At 40.8% G+C, this 25,939-nt stretch overlaps 1 protein-coding gene across 7 annotated transcripts in view; it reads left to right on the forward strand.

The window, feature by feature from the left end:
- Positions 1–25,939, forward strand: part of APBB2 (amyloid beta precursor protein binding family B member 2) — a 330,575-nt gene that overhangs the window by 66,832 nt on the left and 237,804 nt on the right. Inside the window, exon 1 of one of the 7 annotated variants that reach the window (XM_050947569.1) lies at positions 24,330–24,442. The exons of the other annotated variants lie outside the window; for them this stretch is intronic. The gene's annotated coding sequence lies outside the window, so the exon portion shown is untranslated. Of the gene's footprint in view, positions 1–24,329; positions 24,443–25,939 lie in introns of those variants that run through there. 7 annotated transcript variants of the gene reach the window in all.

A 25,939-nucleotide genomic window follows, 5' to 3' on the forward strand; every position in this document is an offset into this window, starting at 1 on the left:
TTGTAGTTGTGTCTGCACCAATTCTTCCTCCACAGGTTGAGGAAATCCAGGCCCTCTCTCTTAGACCATGCAGCAGCACAAGGGTGTGGTGGAGTCATTCATGTACAGGTGTGCTTCCAAAAGTGGACTAGCAGGAAAAGATGCATTTCGAAAACATGCTTGAAATTTTAAATGGGAAGCAAGCTTTCAGTCACTCTCACCCTTGGGTAGCATAAGTCAAAAATTTGACCAGAATAGTCATTGCTGTTGGGACAGTTGCATAGTGGGTTTGTTCCTGGGGGACTGTTTATACTGTTACAGATGCTTCTGCATCCACACAAGCTTGTGCTGTTAGAACTACACTTGAAGAGGGCTCATGTCACTTGAGGAACTGGTTTAGCTTATCAGCAAACATTGAAGATTTGGAGGCCCGACTCAGAATTGAGTATTCAAGCATGCAAGGCTATGTGGACAGAAGGAAATTTTTTTCTGGTAAAATTTTGTAGTGTAGACAAGACCTTACTCTCACCTCTTCTTAGGTATTTGCAGTAACAATGCTTTGGCCATTTGCTGCTATATTTTGCTTCAGGATATTAAGAATTGGGATAGTAGGGTTTGGGAAAAGTGGTGAGGCAAAGAAGGGTTCCCACTATATTTGAGTTTGCTTTGTGTCTGCCATTGGAATTAGGCTCTCTAAGGTTTTAGTTATGACATCTCCGAAACTCCTGTTCAAGCTGTAAGTTCTTACTGTTCAGTTTCCTCTAGAAATTTTGGAAGTTTTATAAAACACAATAGAAAGGAGATGGATTTCCTCTTTTGACTAAAATACTGTAGGCTTCCTTAACTAAAGAGGAGTCAGAATTCCTTCTTATTCATCAGTTTGTGGAGACTATATTCTGTGGAATATATAATAGCCAAATTGCCAGAGGAGGTTAGCTGTTAGTGGTAGTGGTAGGTGAATATTCGTAAAAGGAGTTGTGTTTAATTGTGGATTAATTGCAGTTCAGCAAGTTAGTCTTCAGCCTTGGATATCAGTGCCCTTTTTATAAGTGAAGATAGCTATATAGTGTGCATTGCAGATCTGTTTAACACTGCAGATATTTACTCACAATAGGATTAATAAAATAGTGGTTGAAGTAGGCTCCATTACAATTCCCTTGAGCCTTATATCCCTTTAAAGGTGAATTACAACATCAACAAAAAAAGGTTTGGCTTTTTACTTCTTCTTCTTTTGTGAAGTATAAAGATGGTCCTACAAATGTGTATATGGTTTAAAACATATTTTTCTGCCCTCTTTCTGCTCAATGCCCCTTTCAGCTTTGGAATTTGTGAATGGTGATGTCACATGTTCTTGCAATCTGAGTGCAATTCTCACTCCCTTCTTGCTGATGGTTAGATGGAGGCTCCACATATGGGGTGCCCTGAAAATATGAAGGTTCTCTAGCAAAGAGTGGGAAGTAAAGACCCAGTGTTTCTTATGTTAAAAAAGCCACGTTTTGTACATCATAAAGAGGTACAATTATTTTTTACTTTGCTCTGCCTTTCAGCTTTTTAAAAGCTAATAGAAACCATATGATACTATGTTTGAAACTGGGTGATTCTTTTACAAAATAAAGCCATTACGTTGAGCTGTCTTTTGAGGAATTAATCCAGAGGTACCTATTATGTAGCAAGAGGAAAGACATTATGGAAAAACCTGTGTTCTAAAGCAAATTACGGTTTACACTAATCAGATAACTGGAGCCCTCATCTGCTGTGCTGACTTTATAGTGTTTATTGTAAATACAAGTTATAGTGGAGCCAGTTAAATGAGAGGTTATTTTAAAGCTGCAGTTTGATTATATATTGTAGTAGAATAACTGCCATTCTTTCCAAATTAATTAGCTGTGTCTACTTATTAACCAGAATGCTATACCCTTCTAGAATCTCTGAGTCTTATGCCTGCTGAAGGTACTAATTCTGTGAATTTTATTCCCCTCATTAATGTTATTGTTTGGAAAGGCTTTTCACATTTCTTTTTCTGTATACATTACCATTTGAAAGGTATATCTGAGGACATAGGAAAACACGTGTGACTTTACAGGTTTTGGTTAGACTGTAATACAGTACTGACCTGAATCTTATTGTATTACTATATAAATAAAATTAAACAGGCTATTACAAATAAATCTCTTGGCACAGTAAAAAATAATAAATAATTGCATGCAACACAGACAGGTAGAGGCTGGACTCTGTTTTGTTCAGTAATAGACATGCTTATAATCTTCTCCCTATTTAAAGGAAAGCTCTCATGATTTTTTTTTCTCCTCTTTTTGATAACTACAGAAAAAACACTTATTTGGAATACATCTAGTGCTCATTTTACAAACTTTTCAGTTGCCTTAGATATCTAAATAACATTAAAAATTCTCAGAGAAAGAGAGAAGTAAAATACCTGTCATCCTCAGTGCTTTGTTTATATTGTTATTATTATCTATACTTAATGTAGGAATTTGCTGTTATTGATTTTAACGTTACTGTGGATAAACTGGAAAGTATTTAAGGACAACCACTGTAAGTTAAACAAGGGAATGACAAGGCAGTACTTTACCCTCCAAATGTTCTTAAATCTCTGTTGATATGAATGGCTCATCTCTGTAATCTCTGCAAGGTTGCTATTTTAATAATTCTAACAAGAAAAGTAGCCTTACGACATGCATCATGAGAAGAAGATAAAAGTTGCAGCTTAGGAGCAGCGTGACATTTCTACAACTAATAAGAAGTGCAACAGTGTATAGATACACACTAGAATTTAAAAGCGCTTAAAAGCTTCTACTGTTCCTTGTATCTGTGAACATGGCTGTCATCTTTCTGGGCCCAATTTTCAGGATGCAGGAAAGGGGCGAAGATGGCTTTATAATACCTCTGTAGCTCTTTGATTCTGGGGCTGGGCAAGGGCAGTCTCAGGGCTATTCTGATTTAAGGCTAGCTTCTTATGACCCTAATAGGCCATTTCAGCAGCTGAGACTATCTGGATCATAGAGATTTTCCATCCTTTTTCCTACTCTAGGCTATGCCGCCAAGGTGATGTAGAGCTGCTAAGCTGGTTCTGTTGCCATTTCCCACAAACTGTAGGAATTCCCAGCTGGTGAGACCTGCAGGTTTTATAGTCCCTCTGTATCAGCTTGCATGAAGCACAAAAACAGTATATTGTAACAGAATTGATCTGCCTGTCTTGACACATGTCGTTAAGCATCTTTGGGCTTTTTGGCTTCTTTTCATTATTTTATATTTAATCTTGTAATATAAACAGACAGGCATTTTAAGGCATTTAATTATCAGTGATTTAATCAGTTGCCAATCATTTGATCCAATGTAAGTTATTTCATATTCAGTTACAGTTTTCCTGTGGACTTTTCTGACTTTATTGTTGGTGGCAGCAGCCATCTCTCAGTAAGAGAGCTAAGTGTGTAAAAAATTTAAATGAGTTTCCATCTAGTATTACTATTGGCTTGACAACAGGAATAAAATTGTTCAGTGTTTTACAAAGCAAAGATATTTTTCTGATGTTAAAATTGTAGTCAAAAGCAAGATGGACACTTACAAATTTCTGGAGCCAGGTTCTGCAGCCTCTCATTTACACGTGTATAAATAAAGAGGAAACCAATATATGCCTGTGGAGTTACTCTGTCCTTCCGTTAATATAACCAAGATAAACATTTTGTTTTGACATCTTGTGTGTGTTATCTGTTTCTGTTGTCTCAGTGCAAGACACAAGCATGCGCCTTCATCTGAAACATCATCAGGCCAAGCAAAACCTCCAGATATCATGGGATGGTACACTCCTTGAGTACTATGAATAGACACCTGTGAATTTTTTTTTATAATTTTTCATTTCATTTTTTTGGAATTTCATTTTATTTCATTTTGGTTGTGGGATGCTCTTGGGGGGGGCTAAGGGGGGGGGCAGCTTGCAAAGTGAGCCTGTCCTGCACTCACCCCAAGCAACAGCTCCTATATGGTTGCCAGATCTCCAGGATTGCCCTGGAGCCTCCAGTAATTAAAGATTATGTCATGTGATGAAACCTCCAGGAATACGTCCGACCAAAATTGGCAGCCTGAAGTTCCTGTTCAGCGGGCTGGACCTGACTCACCACTCCGAGTGTTGCATCCTTGTGCATGGGGTTGCAGCACTGCTCAGGTTTGGCCTGGCACCACCCCCAATCATGGTGGGGGGGTGGGGTAGACAGGCCAAATTTGAGTGAGTGGCGCTCTGATCCTGTGCATCAGGTTGCAATGCCACTCACTCAAATTTGGCCTGAGCATTCTATCTTCATCATGATGGAGCAGCAGATGGGCCAGACCTGAGCAGTGTTGCCACCCCCTGCACTAGGTTCCAATGCCTGGACTGGGGAGCTGGGCCCAGCCCCATGGGACAGGAGCTGTTGCTGCTGAGTAAGTTCTTCATTTTATTAAATTTTGTAGGTTCTTGTTTTCACTTTCTGTTATTTCTCATTAGCAAAAAACCATGGCATTCTAACCATGACTATCTGGTGCACCTTGATGTCACTTTAGACAGAATGGTGATATTCAAAGAGCACATCAAGAAGTTGAAAAAGAAAGTGAACTCCAGAAGGTGGCCAACACAAAATGGAGAGCTGACTCCAGAACACTCGGAGCAACTAGTCTTGCCCTGTGTTACTCTGCTGTGGAGTTCTATGCCTCAGGATGGCCTAGCTCAGGGGTCTCAAACATATGGCCCGCAGGGTGATTTCCTGTGGCCTGCCAAGCGGCCCGCGCGCCCCCCCCCCGGCCTGCCTCCAGGCCAGGGGTGGGCGGGATGCCTTCTGTAAAAAGAAGTTATAAAAACAGATGCGTGAACCAAGATATCCTCTGCATGGATACATTCAACCACCCAAGAGGCTGAAGTCCAGAATGAGCTTTGCCTCTGAAAATCCTTTACTCCAAAATACTATCATGGAATGGTGGGAAATGGCCACGATCTTGAAGAACCTGGTTCCTTCAGAACAACTCCCTCCAGGTATTGACCTCAAAATAAAAACACTGAGGCTCCTGAAATTGAGCGAGACTAGGGTGGCAAAGGGTGGTGATAATATGAATATGATGAATGACCTCACATATGAATGTGGAGCACCTTGACAAACATTTGAATGCTGCTTGATGCAGTGCCCCCATCAACATACTGTGTTCCCGAAGAACTATTCAAGATAAGTGACAGGACCAGATCTTGGCTGCAGTTTTGGAGAGACAAGCTACGATGATGATGACTTCTGATGTCATGATAGTAACTTTACATCAAGATGCTGATAAAGCAAAACTGTATTAGAACATTCAGAGTAATGTGCATTCCAGTTAAAAACACTTTCCTGAACTCCTTTCTCTCACCCTCATGTGGCTTTCTGTCAGATCAAAGTTGTGGCTCCTTGTCTGGGCAGTATCAAGACTCTTGCTGCTGCTGGCGCCAACTTTGCTGTACCTGTTCTGTATTTAAATAGTTTCCAGTGTTGTCAGTCTGGACCCTTGAATGAGCATAACCATTTCACGTGGGGAAAGGAAAAAACACATTTTCCACATTTTATAGTTTGACACTGTCACAGCGTAATGCTGGGCAGGCCTCCAGAAGGTTCTGAGGTTTGGTCTAGCTAAGCCCTGGAAGTCTGAATGCTTTCCCAAGCTGTTTGAAAGGAAGCAACAGTGGGTAATCTCAAACAGTCCCTCTTCCCCCCTCCATTTTGATCTTCTTGCATTGAGCCAGAGGCCCAGTAGTGCCAATGCTGAGAACCCTGGCAGCTGGTCAAATAAATTAGTTGGGTTTTGGGGCTTCTTTGGTCAGAGGTATTCTGGGATACCTCTGAGACAGGAAGCTGTGAAGTTTTGCTCAGGACCCAGAACTGTGAGCCACTTTGTTACTTCTCAGCCTCAGCAAGTAAGAGCTTTGCTGCTGCTAATCTGTATGTCAGCTCCCTAACACTGCAGTCTGTCTGCCTTGCCAGCAAACTTCTTGAGACTTTGCCAGTCTAAACTTGGCCTTGCAGGTAACAATCAGTGAACCCCTGTATCAGTTGCATTTCAAATATCTTTTTTTCTTTGTATTCATTCTAAAAGTGCATGATTTCTTTCCTTAATTTTACCATGCCTGCCTTATTTGACAAAAATTGATCAGACTTTCACCTGTATTCCAATTGTCTTTTTTTTCCCAAAGGGATCTGGAACTTACATTCTCAGTTAACTTGTTTTATGTCCGAGTTTCTTCTAAGATACCAACAAAGTCTTCAGAACAGGAACTAATTTGTTAATTAAATGTTGTAACGGCCTCATGTGCCTGAAAGAATAACGGATGGTGGGGTTGGGCTGTGTATTGAAGCAAAGCACATGTGAGGAAGGAAATTTAGTAACTTGGTGCTGGATTTATTTTCCTTTCTCTAATAAATAAAGTCCAAAGGAGATTCCTCACTGGGACTTTTCTTGTTGTTTAAAGGAAGGTCCAGTTTTCTTAACTATTTGACAATGTAATTTGAAATTGAACATTGTTATAAGGTGGATGCACAACTGGTTGAAGAACCATACTCAAGAGTAGTTTTCAATGGCTTGCTGTCAAACTTGGAGGACATATCTAGTGTGGTCGTGCAGGGGTCTGTCCTGTGTCCAATACTAGTCAATATTTTCATTAATGACTTGGATAATGGAGTGGAGAGTATGCTTATCAAATGTGCAGTTGACACCAAGCTAAGAGAAGTTGCAGGCACTTTGGAGGACAGGATTAGAATTTTAAAATGATCTTGATAGGTTGGAGAGTTAGTCTGAAGTCAACAAGAGGAAGTTCAATAATAACAAGTCCAGAGGAGAGCAACAAAAGAATAATAGAAAGTTTAGAAAACCTCACCTGTGTGAAAAGATTAAGAAAATTGGGTATGTTTAGTCTTGACAGAAGAAGACTGAGGGGAGAGCCTGATAACAATTTGCAAATACGTTAACAGCTGTTATAAAGAGGACTGTGATCAGTTGTTCTCCTTGTCCACTGAATTCAGGACAAGAAGTAACGGGCTTAATCTGTGGCAAGGGAGATTTAGGGTAGCATTTCAAACCATGACATGATGAAATAGTTTAAATGTATATCAGCAAAGACTTGCGGAAGATGAACCCATAACTTTGCAGAAATTTTATCTGAAAGAGTTACAGACACAGGCTTTTCTTCAGATGACCTCACAAAGATGACTCTTACTACAACTGTTAGAAAATACACTCACTGAATTCAAAGCCCATTGAAATCCAGTGAGGGTCTTTCCATTGACTTGGGTGGGGCTCCTGATAGCATATTCCATCCAGGGATCTCATGTTGCTTCACAAATCTTAATGTAGCCTCTCAGTATTCCTGTGGGGTAGGTAAATGTGCGTACTGGTAGGTAAACATGGGTAACAAAAGGGCGTTCAACTAATATCTAAAGGGGAGGATAAAAAGAGGGAAGATATGTGCACTTATTTAGCACAAAATCAAGATGTTGCAAACAAAATTAATCAAGGAACCAAAGGATATGAAGAGAAAAAAATCTTTGTCTACACACCAGTTCTAAGAGTCTGCGTAAGAAACGAGGAATTGGAATAGTTCATTTATGAGCATAAATTCAATCGACTTGGTATTACTGAAACCTGATGAAATGATTTACATGATTGGAATGTTAAAATCAATGCTTATAATCTATTTGGGAAGGACTGAGTGGGCAAAAAGGGGAGGGGAAATAGCATGACATTCTATGTCAAAAGTTGTATTACCTGTTTCCGAATCACTGATAATGTGGAAGAGAATTCTCTTGAATGCTAATGTATCAATGTCCAAACAGGTAAAGGATGATATGGAGTACTAGTTGGTGTCTGCTACAGACTACCAAATTATACTGGGAACAGGATGATTGCCTCTTTATGCACCTATCTATAATGCGTAGGGAAAAAAGCAAAGTGATCATGGGGGACTTCAATTTGAGCAACATATGCTGCAGGTTTCATGCTGTCAGAACTAAAACGTCTCTGGAATTTCTAAATATTACAGACTATCGTTTCCTAATTCTCAGTGTTGCATCCAGCATGGGGAAATTCTATATTAAATTTCGTCTTGACAGATAAAGAGGAACAGATTGCATAACTAAATCTTAACGATAGCTTAGATACAAGTGATCATATTTATAATATGCAAACCAAATAAAGTCCAAACCAGTAATTAATGTATATCTTGGTACTTCAAAAGGGCCAATTTAATAAAGCTGAAAACAGTTTTGAGCCAAATCTGTTGGGAAGATGATTCTAATGAATATAAATGACAAGCTAGGAATGGTATAAAATTGAAAAGGGGAGCAAAGGGACACAGATAAATCTATGGCGAACAAAGTGAAGGATAATAAGGAATTTAAGTATATTAGGAACAAAAATAATCCTTACAATTTGTATTGGTCTTTCGGAATGGAAATGGTAGCATTATCAATAATAATGCAAAAAGGCAAAAGTGTCCAATAAATGACAGATGATGTATTCATATCCTGTGATGTTGATAACACTCTTTCCATTCCACTAGTGTCTCAGGAGGATGTTAAGCAGCAGCTACTACAGTTTGACATTTTAAAGTCAGCAGGTCCAGATAGCTGGCTCTTTTAAATCTCTTAGATGCAAGCTGAGGAGCTTGCTGGACCATTCATGGTGATTTTCAATAAATCTTGGAACACCAGGGAAGTTCCAGAAGACTGGAAGAAAGCTAATGTTGTATCAATATTTAAAAATTGAAAGATAAACTGGATGACCCAGGTAATTATAGGCCTGTCGGTCTGACATAGATCCTAGACAAAATAATGGAGCAGCTGATAAGGCACTCAGTTATTAAAGAATTAAAGGAAGGCAATATAATTAATGCCAATCTACTTGGGTTTATGGAAAATAGATCCTGTCTAACTAACTTGATTTTTTTAAAATGAGATTACAAGTTTGAATGATAAAGGTAATGGTGTTGATGTAATATATTTCTGTAAGACATTTGACTTGGTGCTGCAAGACATTTTGATTAAAAATCTAGAACAATATAAAATTAACATGGCACACATTCAACTGATTAAAAGTTGGGTAACTGATAGACCTCAGCATGTAATTGTAAACAGAGAATCATCAATGAGCAGTGTGTTTCTAGTGAGATTCTGCAGAAATTGGTGTTTACCCACGCTATTTAACATTTTTATTAATAACTAGAGAGAAAACACCAAATCATCAGTGATTTGCAGAAGACACGAAAATTGGAGGAATAGTAAATAATAAAGAGGACAGGTTACTGATACAGAGCCATCTGGATAACTTGATAAGCTTGGCGCAAGCATTAGTGTGCATTTTAATATGGCTAAATGTAAAAATGTATACATCTGGGAACAAAGAATGTAGGCTGTAATTACAGGAGAGGGGAATCTATCCTGGGAAGCAGAGACTAAAAAAGATTTGAGGATTACGGTGGAGTATCAGCAGAATGTGAGCTCCCAGAGGGCTAATGCAATCCTTGGATGTATAAACAGAGAAATCTTAAGTAGGAGTAGAGAAGTTATTTTACCTCTGTATGTGGCACAGGTGCGACTGCTGCTGGAATTCTGTGTCCAGTTCTGATGTCCACAGTTCAAGAAGGATGTTGATAAATTGGAGAGGGTTCAGAGAAGAGCCACAAGAATGATTTAAAAAAAATTAGAAAACATGCTTTCTAGAGCAGTGGTTCTCAAACGTGGACCCCAGCTTGTTCAGGGAAAGCCCCGGCGGGCTGGGCCGGTTTGTTTACGTGCCCGTCCTCAGGTTCGGCCGATCACAGCATCCCCCTGACTACGTGGTCCTGGGCAGTTGCCTACCCTAAAGCTCCTGCCCCTCTCCCAAATGTAATGACTCCACCCTCCCCATGTGACTTTCAGCTCTCCAGCTGCATCCCCATGGTTATAACACTGTGCAATTTCAGATGTAAGTATCTGAAACCTTGAAATTGCCAATTTTTAAAATCCCATGACCATGAAGTTGACTAAAATGGACCGTGAATTTGGTAGGACCATAATTCCAGAGCAGTGCTCAACCAATGTCCTTCCAGTGTCTTACAGCAAGGCAGGACTGTGATCTTCTGTTCATGAGAATAAGTCACAGTATGAGCTTGCCTCCTCAGTGAAAGAAGCTGGGTGTACCTCTGCACTCTCTGATATATTCCAACAATCTATTATCTTTACTTGTAAGCAGGTTCCCGTCCTGCTGTTCATTTCTTCCTGTGGCTTTCCTCTCCTCCAGTTCCTAATCTTCTTGATTAGCATCAGGTTCAGTATGGAAACAGACCTCTGCTGTGAAGTGGACAATATGCATATGAGCAAATACGGAGATAAGCATCTGTTATTTCCTCCTTGAAAGAAACTTGTTGGATGCATGTCACCTCTGACCTTAAGAACATAATTTGCAGTATAGATATGTAACTCCTTAAATATTATCTATACATACATTTTTGCAATGATTATGACGACTAGTGGGCTACTGGCTCTTGGTAGAGACCTCACATGCCAGCTGTCAGTGATTTATTATCCATATATCTAACGTAGAGGATCCCTGTAAAACCCCATGCATCTTCTGTGCCCTATACAGATTGGCATCAAGAAGTACCTGGGTCGCACATCCTCACAATGGTCATACGTCATAATCACACCTGAGGTCAGTCCTACAGAACAAACGTGCAGAATTTTATATGAAAACAATCATACTGGTTATCTGACATTTAAGGCCACTCAGAATGCTGTAGGCAGCTACGGCGTGCTGACAAAAGGACAACGTGCTCACCTAGTCACTGACAGTGAAATACACCAGTGACATCTAACAGGCTTGACGTGGTGGATCCACCTGAGCAGCCAAACAGTCCACTGTACAAGGAACTATTTTGAGATCCACTAAGCACCTTGAGTTTCAGACATTGTTATGGACAGTAACCCAGAACACAATCCTAGACATACCTATTTTTGTTTTCTTAATTGGCTGGATTAGTTTTTGCATGATAAGATGTTTTGTTGCCATTTGATTTTCAAATAATAAAAAAAAAGTTATATCAGTGTAGCCGCTGGAGTCAGTGATAGGTAAAACATTTTATATTCCTGACCAAAGTAATGTGACAGAGCTTAGAAAATGAAGTTTTAGTCTTCTGACCCACTCCTGTGGGTCATACTTTTGAGGCTGAGCAACAGTGGATGCTTCAGGTCAGATGCATTGACCTTTGACCAGAAGGGGTTTGCCTTTATATCCCTCTGCCCAGCATCCAAAATCCCACCCTGCTTGTGGTTTCTTTAGGCCTGGTCGTCTCTGGTGTTTGAAACAGCAGAACAGTGGCCCCTAAGCCTATGTCCAGGTGGCTGCATGCAGGTACGCATAAACATGCCAGAATCTCGGTGCAGTTTTTGGCTTTAGTCTCTCTCAACTCAAGCAGTGTTTGCATTTCTTATGCTGCAATGTCTCCAGTACAAATACCATCTTTTTTATAATTATTCCTTTTGTTTGATTGTTACCTTAAGATAAACTTTTTAAAGAGATTTTACTCTGAACAGGGCTCTTGTTGTATCTGAAGAAAGTGAATGAGGAAAGTGACATGCTAAATACTGTAATACAAGTGGTAGTGGAGGTTAAATGACACTTGACTGCTTTAAATTCGTTTAGTTTATATTTGTTCAGTTGCAGTGGAGATGAAGGAAAATTGTCAGACATGTGCAGTAGTCAAATACAGAAAAGCCGTGTACCATCACCAATTATTTACTTGCAGAGAAATGGTGTTTAGTGTAATGCTATGGTAGTTGACAGAAATGATAAATGCATACAGTTTGAAATAGTGTTGCATGTTTTGATTACTACTTGTCCTCATTATATTCATACCTTACCATGTATTGAGCTGACTAGGGAAAAAAATATCGGGTGTTATCTAAATTGGCTAAAGGCATAACACAAGGAATTCAGTGAACTGTGACATAAGCCATATGGCATTTATTTTAATTTATCTATTAATTTCAGAACAACGGTTGTACTGGTATGTTTCCTGTGGAGAACTAGAGTGAACAGAATTTTTAGTTAGTAATGTAGTGTCTGAAACATAACCAAACCAAGATATCTTGGGAACATTTATTAGACCTAACCTTATTACTGTGTAGACACCTAAATCAGATGCTTATATTCGGAGGTATTAAGATGGCATGACTCTAAGTATAGATTTAGGAACCTAAACTAAAAATATTTACTTAAATATACAAGAATTAAATAGATCATATATGTGAACAGACCAAAGAGAGAAAGGTAAAGCTAAAATGAAGCAAATGCCTTAAGCCAAGAAATGTACCAAAATGGCCCCCTTTAACTGAGTGGAGGGGGGTAAGTTACAGAAATAAGCTTTGATTTACCTTCTTTCCCCCTTGGAAGTCCTTTGGCACTTCCTTGTGTGGGTCTTACTATTATGTCACTGATGGCATTATTTCTGTGCTGTGTGTTACAACTTACTCTTAATTACAAAAAAGGACATTAAAAGAACATTAGTTGCAAAATGAAGCCCTCAAGTTCAGAAATGCCCAAATTAAGATTTCCAATGCAACTTGTGCATATACATTTTTTTCCACAGGGCCTTTGTGGGCATTGAGATGCATTTAGTTTCATTTCAGCTTTGCAGTCTGTGGTTCACCATTAAAGATTCAGATTTCTATATAAATTATGATTTCCAGTTTTTCTCTTCAACCGAGGGATAGACAGTTTTTGCCTCACTAATAATTAAGGACCCAAGCCTACCTACTTAAAATGTTATCGTAAGTCTTGCAGCATTTCTTTAATTAAAAGCCCCAGCTCTTGGAGTCATGTGATTATGTAAGAACCTGTTTTCATTTTTTTAAAAGTTTCTAGCCCTCATGGTTACTGAGAGAAGCTGGCAATTCACATGCACATCAACCCTATATAAACTCAAAAACCAGATGGGCAAATAAAGACACCTCCCCCATGCATGGCTTCCTTAAGGCAATCTTATGGTTTTGGGAGGGAGCCTGACTCAGATTTTTGAATGCTTGGGGTTGGCAATGCTGCATAACTTTACTCATATGAACAGTCACACTGAAGTCTGAGAATTCTTATGTGGGTAAAATTACCCATGTGCTTAGTTGTTGCGGGACTAAGGTGTAAAGATGTCTCATTTGATCTGTGCAAAAAATTAAAAACTAATGGCTTTTCCCATATACTAACTTTAAATCAGTAGTTGGTTAGAATTGGATGTGATCTCTCTTTTCTAAACACACAGTGAATACAATTTATTATTACATTGTTAAGTAAAAGTTATCTGAGCTGTTTCTGATGTAATTAATGTACAGCTGAGAACATCCAAGAATAACTTCTGAAATATTGCTGAACGGAGATTCTATGGCGGTCGTTCTATCTTTTTTTAGGTTTTTTTAAGTTATCTTCATATTTCATTGAAAGATGCAATAAAATACAAATATATAATCCATCCATAATTATAACCAAGGCTTTGCATTTTGGTAAAGGGAGATTTTTTCAATGATTGACAAAACAGTTAATTTACAAGACAGGAGGAGAAGGATGACAAAAGATTAGGAGTGAAGAGATTGTTTTTGTTGTTGTTTAAATATGCTAGTAACTCTGGGGTTTATATATTTCTCCTTCTGTCAAGAAACTATCTGTAGTTCAAGTATCCATTTTAAAAATGCCTCTTCTCCCAGCTCATAATGGTAGGCAACATATGTCAGATACTTTCAGACTTTTCTTTGGTCTTTTGTTTAGACAGATGTTAAGTTTGTTGGATTTTCCTTTTCTTTCCTCCTTCACTTTTTTATGTTTAACTCTATTGGTGCCAAATAGTATCATCTTAAATCTAGGTCTGTCATTTTCTCCATTGTGACCCTAGATTTTCAGAGAAGACATAAGTATATCATAGAATCTGTACTGAAATTTGACAAACTGTCCCTTAATTTTTGGCCTATTGACTTCAGTGGGCTATAGATCAAGCCCCTTCGGAGAAAGTGTGTGTGTGTGTGTGTGTGTGTGTTTTAAAAACAGCCAAGTTATTCATTGCTTATCCATGGCAATTTTTGTAGCATTTTAATTTTATCTGTATTAAGTACCAGCTTTGCTCTGTTACTGACATCGTGAGAGTTTAAATACAGTACAAAAACTTTACCTATGGATGTCCGCAGTCTTGATGAACCATGAAGGCTCTGAAAGAGCTGATATGGTCCTATTTTTAAGAAATGAAAGCAAGTATCCTGTGTCAGCTAAAATATACACAAGAATGCAAACACTCGTGTAGCCATAAAGCAATCAGAAAATTATCCTATAATAGTAATAAATGTAGCTTCTAAAATCAGGGCATTTATTTGGCAAGACATTCTTTATATTTGCACAATTCTAGGAGAAGTCATGCTACTGTCAGGATTCCTAGCCTTCATTGGCATTACCTACCAGAGGAGGCAGCTGACAACACTAGGAATATGTCTACACTGCAGTTGAAGAGGGGTGATTGCAGAATATGTAGACCAGACAGAATACTAGTAGCAGTGAAACCGCAGCAGGATGGTCTTCAATGTGAATTAGCTGTCTGAATAAGTACCCAGACTTCTGAGCAGGCTGGTACAGCATGTGCTGCCGCAGCTTCATGGCTATTAGTATCCGTTAGCTAATTAAAACTAGTTCAGTTATGTCTACATGTGCTGCAATTACCCCTTCTCTTCGCCACCTTCTGGTTTCAGTGTAGACTTATCCAACATGAATGAAGCCCTGAATGAACATTGCTGTGCTGTAATTTGCTTCCTAATGTTGTTCTCTAATTACTCTCGCCCCTCACTCCACCGAAATGGTCACAAGGTGCCTGTTATCTACCAGGTAATGAGCGCTGGGATAGGGCGGAGGCTCGATCACTGGATGTCCTCGGGAGGGGTGACAAGTGCCCCCGAAGGTAGCAATGGGGATAACGCAAACAATGAGTCGTGGAGTTAAAATTGAGGGTTTATTGAATGGGTCACAGGTGCGGATAAGGAACAGCTTAATATTAGTCACAATTTGGGCCTTAAATATAATACTAGAACAAATAATAAAAGTACTGCAATTACAAACAGAACCTGACCCTGGTACCTCTCCAGGTCCCAGTAGTTATTCAGGTCCTTCCAAGGGTTAGTAAGGGTGCTATTGGTGCTATTATTAAGCATAAATGCAATTACTCATCTAATTAAAAAAATGCATTAAGACAATTAAAAATCGCCGTGAGACTCCGGTCAATCCCCCTTGCGTTCAAGGTTTCCTGGTTAGCGGTTTTCCCCTCGCAGGAGCCTTGGGGCGTCTAGAATCGGCTTTCGTCTCCGGCTTACAACAGACGATTACAGGCTCAGTTAATTAGCAGCTAGGTGTACTTACACATAGAAACCACAAAAGTTTCATCACCGCCGGCAAACGGGTAGGCTTCTGAGAACACGGAGCCGAGGGAGACCTCGAGTTGATCAGGCTCGGTTACGGGTACAGGTCTCTGCGTTTCTCCCTGCCCACCGGTGGCACAGTGGGCCATTTATAAGGGTCATGACGTGTTCAGCTTTTTGGCCAGGTTTCTCCTAATTAGGAGATTTACAGATGTCTCGTTACCACCCTCATGGGGCGGGGGGGACTGTCAGGAACTGGCTGACCACAAAATTTGCCTAGCCCCAACGGTTACTTTCGGGGAAATGCTTCTTGTTTGAGAGTACGTGTATGCTCGTTTCCTGAACATGGAGGCCAGGGCAAAAACTGCCTAGGGCTGTGGCACTAACATGGGCACTAACACCTAAAAGGAAATTTTAGAGAGGTTGGTCCTGTCACTGTAGTTTAGATTGAAGTGAGCTTCCCGTTATTGACTTGATCCAAGGCCTATTGAATACAATGGAAGCCTTTCCTTTGACTTCAGTGGGCTTTAGATAAAACCCTGTAAGCTCTATTTTCATGACGTTCTTTTTCATTTGAAGTGTATAAAAATATTTTCTGAGTGTTCTCAGTGGTTAAATTTCACCTTCTTGTGTGAAATCATGACCCTAGTGAAGCCAGTGAATGTTTTTAGTGGAGCCTAGATTTCACCTCATCAGTTTTACCTATCTTTTTAACAGTGTTTTAATGTGAGTGTAGCAATCAGTGTAGTGAATGTAGCATGAATATAGCAGTGGTCAACATATTTGGGTATCACATCACACAGCAAAAACACTAACCTGGGAACTTATCCTTGCAACAAAGCCCGTTGCCAACTCTATCCACATATCTATTCAGGTGACACCATCATAGGACCTAATCACATCAGTCACGCCATCAGGGGCTCGTTCACCTGCACATCTACCAATGTGATATATGCCATTGTGTGCCAGCAATGCCCCTCTGCCATGTACCTTGGCCAAACCGAACAGTCTCTACGTAAAAGAATAAATGGACACAAATCAGACGTCAAGAATTATAACATTCAAAAAGCATTTGGAGAACACTTCAATCTCCCTGGCCGCTCAATTACAGACCTAAAAGTCGCAATATTACAACAAAAAACCTTCAGAAACAGACTCCAACGAGAGACTGCTGAATTGGAATTAATTTGCAAATTGGACACCATCATACTAGGTTTGAATAAAGACTGGGAGTGGATGGGTCATTACACAAAGTAAAACTATTTCCCCATGCTTATCGCTCCCCCCCAAACACACAGAGAGTTTCTTACATCTCCTTGTCAATTGCTGGAAATGGGCCATTTTCATTACCACTACAAACAGTTCTTTTTCTCTCCTGCTGATAGTAGCTCACCTTAACTGATCACTGTCCTCATAGTGTGTATGGTAACACTCTTTGTTTCATGTTCTCTATGTGTATATATATCTTCCCACTGTATTTTCCACTGCATTCATCCGAAGAAGTGTGCTGTAGCCCACGAAAGCTTATGCTCAAATAAAATTGTTAGTCTCTAAGGTGCCACAAGTACTCCTGTTCTTTTTATGGATACAGACTAACAGGGCTGCTACTCTGAAACCTGATATTTGGGTATTGTGGCTCCATTGTTACCAAGGAAGGAGGTTGCTAACATAAAACATCGAATCAGTAACGGTTACTGGTGTTATGCATGTGCTTTGGAAGCCTCTGTGGTGTCATTGCCACTTGATGCATATCTATCAAGCAGCCCTGGCTTTTGTCCTTTTGTATGGCTCTGAAACCTTGGCCACCACAGAAATGCAAATGCGCCAGCTGGATGCTTTCCACATGAAACAACAATGACCTATTGAAGGCAAATGGTGGTTTCATCACTTTACAAATGAGGATGTCGGGCATCAAACCTACCAGCCTCCAGCATCTTCCCAAGTGACTCAGTGCTGGCTCAGGCGGCGTGGCCATCTGCTTTGTATGCCAGAGTCCATACCAGCCAGCCAGCTTTATGCATTTGATCCAATAAAAGCTGGATGGAGAAGGACCTCACTGATGGCCTTCCACACACTGGAGGGATGTTGTGGCTTCTGACCTTGCTCACCTCAGCCTTAATATAGAGCAGGCCACAAGAATGGCAGGAGTCCAGGCTCACTTGCAATGGGTGATATGAAATGTTTTCTCTATGCTCCATGAGCAGGAGAATGAATGAATGTAGCAATCAGTTCTGAGGCTTCATGAAGTTGGCAAACTCTAAAGGTGGTTGTTCTGTGTTTGTACAGCACCTAGCACAGTGGTGTAACACAGGGGTCATCAATTACTTTTATCAATGTCTAAATTTCTTGGTCATGGTATAGTCAATGTCCAGACTCCAGAGAAAATAATACAAAAATAACAATAATAATAATAATAATAATAATAATAATAAGTAAAAGGATTTTGCAGTTCTTTCAAAAGTGTCTGGTGATCTGGATTTGGTCCACGATCTGTCTATTGACTACCTTTGGTGTAGCAGTTCATAACTGGGGCTTCTAGATACTATAATAATACACAGGGGCGGCTCTAGGTATTTTGCCCCTCCAAGCACAGCAGGCAGTCTGCCTTCAGCGGTTTGCCTGTGGGAGGTCCCTGGTCCCACGGATTCGGCGGCATGCCTGCGGGAGGTCCGCCGAAGCCGCGGGACCAGCGGACCCTCGGCAGGCATGCCGCCGAAGGCAACCTGGCTGCCGCTCTTGCGGCGACCGGCAGAGCACCCCTTCGTGGCTTGCTGCCACAGGCACGCACATGGCGTGCTGGTGCCTGGAGCCGGCCCTGATAATACACATAATTAATAATAAGTAATTTTAATAATAAGTAATAAGTAAACTCCTGATTTATGTGGAAGATCTACATTTAAAAAAAAAAGTGACATGAGATCAATCCTAATCCCATTAAATCAATGGCAAAATTCCAGTTTGTTTTAATGGAGTCATAATCAGACCCTATGTGCATCCAGAACAATCTGAGTTGGAAGTTACACATGTATTTCTTGTTGCTGCAGATAATCTATCTTTTAAAAAAATAAAATAAAATACACATGTAAGGAAAATCTGTAATTTCGTACCGTCTGCTTAATACTATATATATCTGTCACAGTTTAAACTGAAAGGATCAGTACATAAAAGTAAGAAAAACTATGGTACCTAATTTTTTGCACATCTTGCATCTGTTATTTGTAATCATTTAATAAGATTTAAAACCTTCTACCTAAGGGTATGAGATTACATTTTTGCTACATTGTTGGTTAATTTACCCTTCTGAGCAAATTTTATGGCCCATGGCTGCTGAAATTCTTTTAGTACCTGGGGGCAAAATGCTTGACATAGTTTGCGTTCCAGGCACAGCACAACTGGGTGTGTTGTGAATTGCTAGGGCATTAGGATTAAGCACTACACTGTGTATTAGGCAAAATCTTCATGTTGGAGAGAAAGCAAATGAACTCCAGCACTGAATTTAATTTAAAAGCATAGTGCTTTCAGGTAGTTGAGGTTTTCCTCTTTTGTTGTGGTAATGCATGTTTAAATGCCATTCAGTTTTCCAGTACTGAGGAGAGTCAGAATAAATTATGAGGCTTTCAGGTCCTCCCACAGATTACTCTAGAATCTAAACCTTCATTTAGAAGTGGGGGAGGGGATGAGTTTTTATCTGTTTTGGTTGTAAATGATATAGGGAGGTACGTGAAAGGTGTCCTGGGAGCTAAAATTACATTACTAGGGCAAGTTGTTCCATAATTGTCCACTATGGTGTTTCCTGCTCCTTCCTCTGAAGCATCTGGTGGTAGTTTCTGTCAGACACAAGATCCTGGAGTAAATACAGCACTAGTCATATTTGGCATGCCATATCCTATGTTCTTATGTAAGTAGCCTTGACAATATACAGGATGTTGTCTTGCAGTCCGACTGCAGACTCAACAATATCACTGTCACATGTTAGCTTCTGTAATTCAACTCGCTAGTATTGACTTGAACATAAATATAACCCTTTAACACAGTTAACCACTTCACTGCTTTCTGCTAATCATATTGCCAGATTTTATTTTACTTGTAGTGACTTACTAGTTTATGTGAATATTTCTTTTTTTTTCCAACTGGAGTGGCAGTTCAATAAAGGTTTTAAGGTGAACAGAGACATAACTTCATCCTATCATGTGTGAGTGTTGGATGTACCAAGTATGGGAATAAAAAATTTCAAGAGAACCTGAATAAACATTTCAAAATTCAACACACTGACAAATATTGCAGTCTTATTGATTACTCTGTAGGCTTACTGTGATTGTATTTCTTTATATAAGTTTGCACTGTAGCCTTTGGCACGTGCTTGCGTTTTCCATCTAAGTTTTTTTTCAATTTAAAATTGCACTTTTGTTGGAGAAAATAAGATAAAGTAGTGATCCCACTGTTTTTTTTTTCTTTTTGGCTAACCTTGAGTAGTTGTGATATCTTGATCTGTGGGGTGGTGGCACATTTCTTGGTTGTGCAATTAGATATGAAGAACAGTAGCTTCTGAGCGATGTTACATTGTGACAAAGCAGGTAACCTCCAGGTACTCATTTGGTGTGGAATTCCTTTAACATCACATATCTTCTGTGAATGTCAAAATGGAGTCCCCAAGCTAATTGCAGTAATTGTGTGGATAGCATGCTAGAGTTCACTTAAAGTTAGGGAAATAAATGATTCACAAAGTCAAATTTTATTTCAAAAATGTGACCCTATAAATATATTTCTTTTTAAAAAACCAGGCTACATGATGCTGGTTACATTTCTCTGTAAATTTATTGACTCTTTTTTTTTTTTTTTTAACCACCTCGTGGAAAACTTATGAGACTGCTTGTTTAGAAACCACGGGGACTGTTCAGGTAAGGGTTATATCAATTGCCAGAAAGGCCTAAAGCAATGTCCATTAAAGTCTGAGGAAGATCCAGGGGTCAGCTTTTTTGTAACCATAGTTTTGTGTCTCCCCAACCAAAAAAACAATGTAGTAATCTAAGGGCTTGGCTACACTGGAGAGTTGCAGCGCTGGTGAGGGGGTTACAGCGCTGCAACTCAGGATGTGGCCACACTTGCAAAGCACAGCCAGCGCTGCAACTCCCTGGTTGCAGCGCTGGCTGTACACCTGGTCTGCCTCGGGTGTAGCGATTCCAGCGCTGGTGATGCAGCGCTGGTCAGCAAGTGTGGACACCACCAGCGCTTTTATTGGCCTCCGGGGTATAAGGAGGTATCCCAGAATTCGTGACCACAACAAACCAGAAGAATGGCTGAACTCCGATCTCCCCGTAGCTACTTTCTAAAAAAACAAACACAGCTGCTCTTTGCTCCAGCGAGCGAGCCAGAAGGCAGGAGAATTGCTTTGGAATGTTCAAAGCTGTTTGCTTGAGGAGAGAGGGGGGAGGGGTAATGTTGAGCAACTGTTTATGTGGTCTGACAGCTATTTAGGAGTGCATAATTAGCATTTAGTGAATAAGAGACAGGTGGGGGAAAGGTCAAAACTTTTAAAATGATTGAAGGTAGGCACTGTGTATCTTCCAGTCCTTAGAACTTGCAAGGTAGGGAGCTGAGAACAGTGTCAGCTCCGAAAATCCATTCTCTCTGTCTCCCCCACGCTCCCTGTCACATTCCACCCCACCCCCCTCTTTTGAAAAGCACGTTGCAGCCACTTGAATGCTGGGATAGCTGCCCACAATGCACCACTCCCAACAGCGCTGCAAGTGCTGCAAATGTGGCCACACTGCAGCGCTGGTAGCTGTCAGTGTGGCCACACTGCAGCGCTGGCCCTACACAGCTGTACGAACACAGCTGTAACTACCAGCGCTGCAGAACTGTAAGTGTAAAAAGTCATGGCCTAAGAATAGCCGTTTTGTCTAAAATAAATCCCAAATTTCACCATTGCCTGAGTAGACTATTGTCTGACGCTTCCAGAAGTAGTTCATATTATGGAAAGATCATACTCGGAGTTTACATTAGCAAATGGTTGCTATTATTAGTATTATGGTTGCTTGAATATTTTGCATGCAAGTTACTTTTAAATTGTCTCCCTTGTTTCTCTTCCATGGAAGTTATGCTTTCCAGCTGTGGGGATTAATCATTACTCTTTCTAGGAGAAACTGCAGAATTTCTCCTCTCTTGGGTACAGTTGAACACATTAAACAGAGTACTCATGTCTTTCAGCTGCAGAGAGTGACCTGTAAGGCGATGGTCTAAAATAATGAAAGTCATGAGACAAATAGTGCACAAAGTGTAATTTGATGTAAAATGAATTTCTGTAAACTGGCTGCCATTTTGTATAATCTCAGTTTCATGAGTCTGCATTTTTATGTAAACAATCCGCAGTAGAATAAGAAAGTGAGAATTTCAGCGGTACTGAGCTGCAGCACTGAAATCCGTGGGAATTTTGATATTACAGATTTGGTTTGTGCAGGGGAGAGGTAAACTTAGTTTAAAGTAAGAGATAGTTGGAAGAGATGTAATTCACTGACTCTCTTCAAACTGATTTCTATATATAGATGGTCTCTTGACAATGGCTGTAGGGAAATGCAGTTGAAGATGATCAAGAAGCTCAATTCTTTCCTTCTTTTAGGTTCTTGCATGAATGAATGATGGGCCTTTCCCCTATATCAGCCAGAGAGAGCTGTTATGATGCTGATGGTGCAAATGCCATACTGGGCCCACATCCTGCAGTCTTTTCTTGGTTAAAATGACATCAATGAGTGTTTTTATCTGAGTGAGGACTGTATGATCACCCCCATTGTATTTTTAAGGACATTTCTTCCTTAAGAGATAACAGCACTGGATAGTGAGTCAGCCAACAAAGACGATTAACAAAGCAGGAAGCTAAATAAGGACATTTCTCTTAACCACCAACTATTCTGAGCATGAAATGTTCCTAGTCCTCACTGACCTTGCCAGCTTTTTAAAAACAAAAATTACTTAAATGGTAAGACTGTACTTGAAACCCATCCCATTTCTGTGATCTTATCAGAAAGTTACCTCAAGCAACAGCTTTGGCGTAACATTTAAATCATGCTTGTAGATTGGGATGGCCTGTGTCTGAGAAGGAGCCAGAATTTGCCAGTGTACATTGCCAAAGAGCCACAGTATTATGTCAACAGCCCCCATCAGCTCTCCCGCCCCGTCTGCCAGCCGCCTCGCCATCAGCGCCTTGCCTCCCTCGTGCCTCACGCAGGATGCAGGAGGCTCGGCGGGGCAAGGAGAAGAGCGAGGGCTCGGGGAAGGGGGCAGGAAGGGACAGGGCCTTGGGGGAAGGGGTGAAGTGGGGGCAGGGCCTGTGGCAGAGGCAGGGGTTGAACAGTGAGCATTGGAAAGTTGTCAGCTGTAGCTCCAGCCCTGGACTCGGTGTCTATGCAAGGAGCCACATATTAACCTCTGAAGAGCCGCATGCAGCTCCGGAGCCGCAGGCTGGCCACCCCTGGTGCAGATGATATATTAAAATATGTACACATTCTTGCACTGAATCTTGCAGAGAGTGGAAATGCATTAGCATAGTCTTTCTTTGCTCAATGACCATTGCAACCCAGAATTGTGGAGTAGAAAAAGTTTGCCTCTGCAGCAGTTTTATGAAAGAAGATTGTCCCTCCATAGAACTGAGAAACTCCTATTTTTATCAGAGAAGGCTTATAGATATTTTTGGAGCCTTGAGCCCTGTATGAGTTGAGTAGCTGTACTTTTTTCACAAGTGCTGTTAAAGAACCAACAATGGTCTTCTCCGATCCTCTGTTTTTCAAGGATTTATAACTTTACCATAAAAATTGCCATGAACAGAATTTGGCTGAAGGCTTTGTATTATATCTGAAAAAAAAATTAGCTCTTTAAAGAATTCATAACAGAATTTTGCAAGTTGTCACTCAGTTGTATTAGACAAGTGTCTTTACATGTGTTGTAGAGCTCCCATATTGTCATTTCTCTTCATCGCTGACCTGCTTTCTTTACCTCTCCATGATACATCCTGCATTCTTGGTTTTCTGCACTTTTCTTCTTTTTTTTCTCTATGGACTCTGCTCTTCTTTCTCCTGATTTTTCTCTCTCCTTCTGTCTCTTCTTTCCTTCTCCACTCCCAGATCCACTGGTTCTCCCTTGATTCATCACTCCCTTCACTGATGATCTGTCCCTCTTTACAAGCAGTCACAAAACCACATCAATAGCTTGAAGATTGGATGGAAGAATGGTTTTGTGGTTAAGTCACTGGGGCTGGATTTTGGGAGATCTGGGTTCATAACCTGACTTTATCACAGACTAAGCATGTGACTTTGAGCAGGTCACGCAACCTCTCCATGGTTCAGCTGGCATCTGTAAAATGGGGTTAATAATATTTTCATATTGTCTATCTAAATTGCAAGTTTGTTGGGTTAAAGATGACCTCTTATTATGTGTTTGAACATTGCCTGGCACAGTGAGGCCCTGATGTTGGTTGGGGTTCTTAGATGCTATTGGAATGCAAATAATAATGGAGAAATGGAGACTGTACTGGAGAGTCATAATAAACTGATCTCTTCTGCAGTGAGAAGCCTGAACAACAACCTGAAGTGTCTTTGTGGGAATACGCATTGATATGTTAATGTATTTAGTGCTGTCATAACATATTTCCCAGATTTGAACCTTAGCGTCCAAAATATGGGTGTTAGCATGAAAACCTCCAAGCTTAGTTACCTGCTTGGACCTGGTAAAGCTGCCACCACCCAAAAAATTAGAGTGTTTTGGGGCACTCTCGTCCCCCCAAAAACCTTCCCTGGGGACCCCAAAGACCCAAATTCCTTGAGTCTTACAACAAAAGGGAATAAACCATTTCCCCCCCCCTTCTCCTTTCCAGGTGTTCCCTCCCTGGGTTCCTGGAGAGATACACAGAAGCAAGCTCTGTGAATCTAAACAGAGGGACTCCACCCTCCATGTTTCCAGTCCTGGAAACACAAGTACTTCCCTCTTCACCCAGATTTGAAAAAGTCTTGTTTCCTGATTGGTCCTCTGGTCAGGTGTTTCAGGTTACTCCTTTCCAGGTGAAAGAGACATTAACTCTTAGCTATCTGTTTATGACACGCCCCCCAAATTGCAGACAGTGGGGAACCTCACTGGCAGTGATTTCCTCCTAGAACTTTAAAATAAACAGATTAATACAGCACATGCACCTTTACATATACCACTAAGTATATAACTAACAGACTTTTACATTTTAAGAACACTTTTTAACTACTGGTTTCTGGGAAACTCACGGGAGAGAGCATCAACTACTTTGTTAGAAGCTCCTGAGATGTGCTGAATTTGAAAATCAAAATCTTGGAGAGCTAAACTCCAACAAAGAAGTTTCTTCTTGTTCCCCTTGGCAGTATGAAGCCACTTTAGCGCGGCATGGTCAATTTGTAGCTGGAACCGCCGTCCCCAAACATATGGGCGTAGCTTTTCCAGGGCGTACACAATGGGATAGCATTCCTTTTCACTGACTGACCAGTGACTTTCCCTCTCAGACAGTTTCTTGCTGAGAAACACGACAGGATGCAATTTGTGATCCGTTGCTTCCTGCATGAGAACTGCTCCTATACCACGCTCAGATGCACCCGTGGTTACTAGGAATGGCTTGTCAAAGTCCGGGGCCCTGAGCACAGGGTCAGACATGAGCGTTGCCTTAAGTTGGGTAAAGGCCTTTTGACACTTATCAGTCCACTTAACTGTAGTTGGCTGGGTATTTTTGGTCAGGTCGGTCAGTGGGGCAGCGATTTGGCTGTAGTGTGGTACAAATCGCCTGTAGTCCCGGCCAAGCCTAAGAAGGATTGGACCTGTTTCTTTGACTTTGGGACAGGCCACTTTTGGATAGCATCCACCTTGGCCTATAGGGGGTTTATGGTTCCTCGACCCACCTGGTGTCCCAGGTAAGTTACTCTGTTTTGGCCTATTTGACACTTTTTGGCCTTAACAGTTAGTCCGGCCTGCCTGATGCGCTGAAAGACCTTTTCCAGGTGTAGTAGGTGTTCGGGCCAGGAGTCTGAAAAAATGGCCCCATCATCGAGGTAGGCAACTGCATATTCTCCCAGTCCTGCTAGTAGACCATTTACCAGCCTCTGGAAGGTGGCGGGTGCATTTCGCAGCCCGAAAGGAAGGACATTAAATTCATACACCCCCGCATGGGTGACGAATGCTGACCTTTTCTTGGCAGGTTCATCTAGCGGTACTTGCCAGTACCCCTTGGTTAAGTCTGTTGTAGAGATGAACTGGGCACGTCCCAACTTCTCCAATAGTTCATTGGTGCGTGGCATTGGATAGTTGTCCGGACGAGTTACCGCATTTAGCTTATGGTAGTCCATGCAAAAGCGTATTTCCCCATCTGGTTTGAGTACCAGAACCACTGGAGATGCCCATGCACTGGTAGATGAGCGGATTATACCCATCTGTAGCATGTTCTGGATCTCCCGTTCTATAGCAGCTTGGGCATGAGGAGACACCTGGTAGGGTGGGGTTCTAATTGAGTGAGCATTACCTGTGTCAATGGAGTGGTATGACCG

The sequence above is a fragment of the Gopherus flavomarginatus genome, chromosome 3 (genome assembly GCF_025201925.1).
Source record: "Gopherus flavomarginatus isolate rGopFla2 chromosome 3, rGopFla2.mat.asm, whole genome shotgun sequence".
NCBI lineage: Eukaryota > Metazoa > Chordata > Testudines > Testudinidae > Gopherus > Gopherus flavomarginatus.